This window comes from Triticum urartu, chromosome 7A (genome assembly GCF_056163025.1).
Source record: "Triticum urartu cultivar PI428250 chromosome 7A, HENAU_Tu73, whole genome shotgun sequence".
Classification (NCBI taxonomy): Eukaryota; Viridiplantae; Streptophyta; class Magnoliopsida; order Poales; family Poaceae; genus Triticum; species Triticum urartu.
Window position 1 is genome coordinate 427044368 of NC_141879.1, and position 6000 is coordinate 427050367.

The window sequence follows — 6000 nt, forward strand, 5'->3', positions numbered from 1 at the left end:
GGACTAGGGAGTACTTTATACGTGTCCAACGTATCTATAATTTTTGATTGTTCCATGTTGCTATATTATCAATCTTGGATGTTTTATAATCATTTTATATCATTTTTTGGTACTAACCTATTGACATAGTGCCAAGTACCAGTTCCTATTTTTTTCGTGTTTTTTACATCGCAGAAAATCAATATCAGACGGAGTCCAAATACCATGAAACTTTACGGAGATTTTTTATGGACCAGAAGGAACATGTTGGGCCCTGGTTGCACCTGGGGGTGATGTCTACTACACAGCATTCTTCTTGTAGACGTTGTTGGGCCTCCAAGTGCAGAGGTTTGAAGGACAGTAGCAAATTTCCCTTAGGTGGATGACCTAAGGTTTATCAATCCGTGGGAGGCATAGGATGAAGATGGTCTCTCTCAAACAACCCTGCAACCAAATAAAAAAGAGTCTCTTGTGTCCCCAACACACCCAATACAATGGTAAATTGTATAGGTGCACTAGTTCGGCGAAGACATGGTGATACAAGTGAAATATGGATGGTAGATATAGGTTTTTGTAATCTGAAATTATAAAAACAGCAAGGTAAATAATGATAAAAGTAAGCGAAAACGGTATTGAAATGCGTTGAAACGAGGCCTAGGGTTCATACTTTCACTAGTGCAAGTCCTCTCAACAATAATAACATAATTGGATCATATAACAGTCCCTCAACATGCAACAAAGAGTCACTCCAAAGTCACTAATAGCGGAGAACAAATGAAGAGATTATTGTAGGGTACAAAACCACCTCAAAGTTATTCTTTCGGATCAATCTATTCAAGAGTCTGTAGTAAAATAATACGAAGCCATTCTTTCCGTTCCATATATTCTAGAGTTTGTACTAGAATAACACCTTAAGACACAAATCAACCAAAACCCTAATGTAACCTAGATACTCCAATGTCACCTCAAGTATCTGTGCCGGAACAGGTCTAGATTGGTTTTCGGTGGCTACAGAGGCTTGCGGCGGCGGAACTCCCGATCTAGGTTATTTTCTGGAGGTTTCTGTATTTATAGGAATTTTTGGCGTCGGGAACAAGTCAGGGGGGTCCCTGAGTCGTCCACGAGATAGGGCGGCGCGCCCGAGGGGGTAGGACGCACCCCCACCCTCGTGGATGACTCGGGACTCTTCTGGCCCAACTCTTTTTCTCCAGGGGCTTCTTTTGGTCCATAAAAAATCATCCAAAATTGGCACGTCAATTGGACCCCGTTTGGTATTCCTTTTCTATAAAACTCAAAAACAAGGAAAAAACAGAAACTCGCACTGGGCTCTAGGTTAATAGGTTAGCCCCAAAAATCATATAAAATAGCATATAAATGCATATAAAACATCCTAGACGGATAATATAATAGCATGGAACAATAAAAAAATTATAGATACGTTGGAGACGTATCAAGCATCCCCAAACTTAATTACTGCTCGTCCTCGAGTAGGTAAATGATTAAAACAAAATTTTTGATGTGGAATGCTACCTAACATATTCATCAATGTAATGTTCTCTATTGTGGCAAGAATATTCAGATCCATAAGATTCAAGACAAAAGTTCAATATTGACATAAAAATAATAATACTTCAAGCATACTAACCAAGCAATTATGTCTTCTCAAAATAACATAGCCAAAGAAAGCTCATCCCTACAAAATCATATAGTTTGGCCATGCTTCATTTTCGTCACACAAAATGCTCCCATCATGCACAACCCCGATGACAAGCCAAGCAATTGTTTCATACTTTAGTATTCTCAAACTTTTTCAACTTTCACGCAATACATGAGCGCGAGCCATGGACATAGCACTATAGGTGGAATAGAATATGATGATGGAGGTTGTGTGGAGAAGACAAAAAAAGGAGAAAGTCTCACATCGACGCGGCTAATCAACGGGCTATGGAGATGCCCATCAATTGATGTCAATGCGAGGAGTAGGGATTGCCATGCAACGGATCCACTAGAGCTATAAATGTATGAATGCTCAACAAATCAAACTAAGTGGGTGTGCATCCAACTTGCTTGCTCATGAAGACCAAGGGCATTTGAGGAAGCCCATCGTTGGAATATACAAGCCAAGTTCTATAACGAAAATTCCCACTAGTATATGAAAGTGACAAAATAAGAGACTCTCTATCATGAAGATCATGGTTCTATTTTTTAAAGCACAAGTGTGGAAAAGGATAGTAGCATTGTCCCTTCTCTCTTTTTCTCTCATTTTTTTTGTATTTTTGGGCCTTCTCTTTTTTGGCCTTTCTCTTTTTTTATTTCCTCACATGGGACAATGCTCTAATAATGATGATCATCACACTTCTATCTATTTACAACTTGATAATTAGAACAAAATATGACTCTATATGAGTGCCTCCAGCGGTGTACCAGGATGTGCAATGATTCAAGAGTGACATGTATAAAAATTATGAGCGGTGGCTTTGCCACAAATACGATGTCAACTACATGATCATGCAAGGCAATATGACAATGATGAAGCATGTCATAATAAATGGAACGGTGGGAAGTTGCGTGGCAATATATCTCGGAATGGCTATGGAAATGCCATAATAGGTAGGTATGGTGGCTGTTTTGAGGAAGATATAAGGAGGCTTATGTGTGATAGAGCGTATCATATCATGGGGTTTGGATGCACCGGCGAAGTTTGCACCGACTCTCAAGGTGAGAAAGGGCAATGCACGGTACCGAAGAGGCTAGCAATGATGGAAGGGCGAGAGTGCGTATAATCCATGGACTCAAATTAGTCATAAAGAACTCACATACTTATTGCAAAAATCTACAAGTCATAAAACCCAAAGCACTACGCTCATGCTCCTAGGGGGATAGATTGGTAGGAAAAGACCATCGCTCGTCCTCAACCGCCAGTCATAAGGAAGGCAATCAAAGAACACCTCATGCTTCAAATTTGTCACACAACGGTTACCATATGTGCATGCTATGGGACTTGCAAACCTCAACACAAGTATTTCTCAATTTCACAATTATTCAACTAGCACGAATCTAATATTACCATCTTTATATCTCAAAACAATTATCAATTATGAAATTTCTCATAGTATTCAATGCACTCCATATGAAAGTTTTTATTATACCCAACTTGGATGCCTATCATATTAGGACTAGTTTCATAACCAAAGAAAATTACCATGTTATTTAAGACTCTCAAAATAATATAAGTGAAGCATGAGAGTTCAACAATTTATTCAAAATGAAACTACCGACATGCTCTAAAAAGATATAAGTGAAGTACTAGAGCAAACGACAAACTACTCCAAAAGATATAAGTGAAGATCAATGAGTAGTAGAATAATTATGCAACTATGTGAAGACTCTCTAACATTTAAGAATTTCAGATCTTTGTATTTTATTCAAATAGCAAGCAAAATAAAATAAAATAAAATGACGCTCCAAGCAAAACACATATCATGTGGTGAATAAAAATATAGCTCCAAATAAAGTTACCAATGAACGAAGACGAAAGAGGGGATGCCTTCCGGGGCATCCCCAAGCTTAGGCTTTTGGTTGTCCTTGAATTTTACCTTGGGGTGCTTTGGGCATCCCCAAGCTTAGGCTCTTGCCACTCCTTGTTCCATAGTCCATCGAATCTTTACCCAAAACTTGAAAACTTCACAACACAAAACTTAACAGAAAACTCGTAAGCTCCGTTAGTATAAGAAAATAAATCACCACTTAGGTACTGTTGAGAACTCATTATAAATTCATATTGGTGTAATATCTACTGTCTTACAACTTATATATGGTTCATACCCTCCGATACTACTCATAGATTCATCAAAATAAGCAAACAACACATAGAAAACAGAATCTGTCAAAAACAGAACAGTCTGTAGTAATCTGGAGGTTTCGAATACTTCTGTAACTCCAAAAATTCTGAAAAATTAGGACGACAAGGACAATTTATATTTTGATATACTGTAGTTCGAATTGGTATTTTATCACTCTCTGGTAAAAAAATGAAAATTATCTTCGTGAGTGCATACTTTCTGTTTTTATCAGCAAGATCAAACAATAATCACCCAAGAAGATCCTAAAGGCTTTACTTGGCACAAACACTAACTAAGACATAAAAACACAATCATAACAGAATCTAGATGAATTATTTATTACTAAACAGGAACAAAAAGCAAAGAACAAAAATGAAATCGGGTTTCCTCCCAACAAGCACTATCGTTTAATGCCCCTAGCTAGGCATGATGATTTCAATGATGCTCACATAAAAGTAAGAATTGAAACATCCAGAGAGCATCATGAAGAATATGAATATCACATTTAAGTCTAACCCACTTCCTATGCACAGGGATTTTGTGAGCAAACAATTTATGGGAACAAGAATCAACTTTCATAGGGAGGTAAAACAAGCATAGCTTCAAGATTTTCAACACATAGGGAGGAAACTTGATATTATTGCAACTCCTAGAAGCATGTATTCCTCCCTCATAATAACTTTCAGTAGCATCATGAATAAATTCAACAATATCACCATCACATAAAGCATTCTTTTCATGATCTATAAGCATAGAATTTTTATTACTCTCCACACAAGCAAAATTCTTCTCATTCGGAATAGTGGGAGTATCATAAGAAACTAGAATACTATAATTTTTTTCCACATTAAAAGAGTAACGTTCAGGAAAAGGGTAATCATAATAATGACAAGTTTTGTAAATATAATCATCACTACTTTTTATAGCATAAGTGTCATCACAATAATCATCATAAGTAGCAACTTTGTTCTCGTCATAATCAATTGAAACCTCTTCTAAGATAGTGGAATCCTTACTAAATAAAGTCATGACCTCTCCAAATCCACTTTCATAATTGTCAAAATAAGATTCAACACCCTTTAAAGTAGTGGGATCATTACTTCCTAAAGTTGACACTCTTCCAAACCCACTTTCGTCAACATAACCATCATAAATAGGAGTCATGCTATCATAATAAATTTGCATATCAAAACTTGGGAGGTTAAATATATCATCTTCATGAAACATAGCATCCCCAAGCTTGGGACAAACATTAATTGCATCAAATAAATTCTCAAATATGTCATTCTCATAAAACATAGCATCCCCAAGCTTGGGCCTTTTCATACCATAAGCATAATCACTCTCGTCATTAATAGTATGGACAACACCAATAGTATAACAATTATCATCATCACAATGAGTAATAGGAGCAACATCATTTGCGAGGGATACCTTTTTACCTTTGCTTCTCCGTCTTTTCTTTTTCTTCTTCACATTATGTGTGGGTTTTAATCCTCTTTTTGGAGCTCCTTATTAATGAGATTGGTTGAATAGAAGGCTCCCCCTCGTTACCTGATTCATCATAAGAAATAATAGGAGGATATTGGGAAGTCTCTTCCATTTCATTAGTATTCTCTTCATCCTCTATTTGTTTTCTTGTCTTTATGTAATTGGAAATATAAGGATTTTCAATGCAGTTCACCGCACAATACATATAAATTTCCTCTAGATCAAAATCAAGAACTTTATCAAGGACAAATTTTGGAAGATCCTTAGTTATACGTTTCATTTCTTCATAACCCACAAGAAAACTAAGTTCATTATGATGTGCAAGGGAAATCAAGTCATCAAATTTTTTAAATTTACAGCACAAGCATTTAGCCTCTCTTGCAACCATTTAGTTTCTAAATACTTATGCCTCTTGCAAAATCTATCTTCCCTATTTGGTGTGTACTTGCAAACTCTATGCACTGCACAAAAATTGACATGCTTATAAGAGACATTTTCATCATGACTGGTGCAATCATCATTAGTACTATGGATATTTAAAGAGTTCGTACTAACAACATTGCAATCATGCTCATCATTCAAAGATTTAGTGCTAAACATTTTAATGCATTCTTCTTCTAGCATTTTGGCACAATTATAGGAATCCTTATTTTCACGAAAGATATTAAAAAGATGAAGCATATGAGGC